We start from the raw sequence: 1,957 nt of genomic DNA, 5'->3' as shown, positions 1-1,957 counted from the left end.
GGGGGGGGGGGTAGCGGGATTGAGGGAGGAGAGGTCGAGAGGCTTTAAGGGGGTAGGCAGGCGGGCAAGTGGATTAGGGGACAAGAGGCCCCCGGCCGATCCCTCCTCGCTCGCGAAAGGAGTAGTAGGAACGACATCTGACAAGGAGGAGCCTCTTAGGGTCACTGGACTGGACGAGGGACGCGCACGTGTGCCTGTGTGCGTGAGCGCGAGGGACGAGGCTGAAAGCGAGATAGAAAAGGGAGGGAGAAGGAGACAGAAAGAGAGAGTCAGAGAGAGGGGGGAGTGAGAGAGTGAGAGTGCACTCTTGTGCCGCGATGATCACGCAGACGAATGGCGCGCTGTAGCTCATTCATAACGACGCCCTCTCACCTCGCTTTCATCGTCGCCTTTCTTCCTCTTTTTCTTGTTCTCCTCGTCGTGCCCTTTTTGCGCGAAGAACCCCGGAGGGGGAGGAGGAGAAGGAGGATGACGAAAGGGGAGTAGGAGGAGGAGGAGGAGGATGATGATGGCCACTCGACGTCACCGTCAGCTGCCTCAGCTGCCCGAGGAGGAAGTGGACCCCCAGGGGAGCGCGAGCCTTGGCCCGGCTTGGCGGGGCGGGGCGGGGCGTGGCGGGGCGTGGCGGAGCGGTCGGCCCTCATCCCGCTGCTGCCCAACGGATAGGACACTCCTCTCGGCCCTTGAAAGTTGGTGTCCTCGTTTGCCGGGGTACACGTCTGCCGCCACGCTGCCGCTCGCCGCAACGCCGAGAGAGTCGGGCCGCGCAACGATTGACGCCGCCGCCGCTGTCAGCTGCGTGTCAGCGGTTGGGTGCGCCGATGATAGGGACGCCGTCGAGCCGGGTCACCGCGGCGAGCCCCCCACCGCCCCACCCGGCCACGCCTCTGATATAACGACTACATGAGCGGGCGGCGCTGGACGGCGGCCAGCGCCGTGGTCTCTGGCGCGGTCCACCCGGGTCCAGCGCCTAATTGAATGCGAAGAGAGCTCGCTCGGCCCGGGGCGGGGCGGGGCGGGGCGAGGCGCGCGCTGCTGGAAGAGCGGCCCATTTCGTGGGAAAAGAGGTCAGGCGGAGCACGAGGTGACATCGGGGGGTCGCGCTCCGCCGCTGCTCCGCGCTCCAGGGAGGGCCAGAGAGGGCGGGCGGGCGGGTTGCGGGAGAGGAGGAGGAAGAGAAGAGCGGCCATTGCTGTTCCTCCCCGCTCCAAGGAGGAGAAAAAAAAATCTGGACGACGCGCAAAATTTACTACGTCAGTGGTGGCTGGTGGCGCGGTCGTGCTAACTGGAATTGTCACGTTATTCCCTCAGCCCCGCCCACTCCGGCCGGGCCGGCCCCGGCCCCGCGACGCTCAGCACCGCCGGGGTTTCTTTTGGGACTCTTTGCGGGGGCCGCGGCGCTGATGGCGGAAGTTAAATGAGATGGGTTTTGCACGTCGCGGAGCGGGCTGGGGCGGGGCCCGGGCGGGCGGGGCTATAGGGATGCTGTGCGCCGCTGGAGCGACAGTCACGTCGGGGTTAATTTCTCGTGCACTTTATGGCTTGTTTGGTCTCAAGTTTACCGTCTCTGACGCGCGCGGCCGGTGCGCAGCAGACGCATGACCCGTCTGAGATGATGGCGGGCGGGCAAGTTGACCGTCAGGATGCCGGTCAGGACCGTTACGGCCGATTACAGCGACGAGGCGAGAGGGTACCCGCAGCTGAAACGGGCTGCTGTGTCTTGGTCCTGGCCGGGGACCGCGGGGAGAGTTAGGAGGGGGGGGAGAGGGAGTGCAGAGAGAGAGGGAGAGACGAGGAGAGCAAAGTGAAGAGACCGGATGGAGCTCGGGGGCGGAAGCCAAAAGGGATATAAGGGTGGCTGCTGCCGCAGCTCTGGCCTGCAGTTTTCCTCGCCGCCGCACTTGGCTCCGCTCCGACTGACTGCAGAACGGAACAGCGATATGCAGGCAGATTTCTC

Source organism: Frankliniella occidentalis, unplaced genomic scaffold (assembly GCF_000697945.3).
Source record: "Frankliniella occidentalis isolate FOCC.00 unplaced genomic scaffold, Focc_3.1 Scaffold143, whole genome shotgun sequence".
NCBI lineage: Eukaryota > Metazoa > Arthropoda > Insecta > Thysanoptera > Thripidae > Frankliniella > Frankliniella occidentalis.
Note: the sequence above shows the minus strand (reverse complement) of the source record.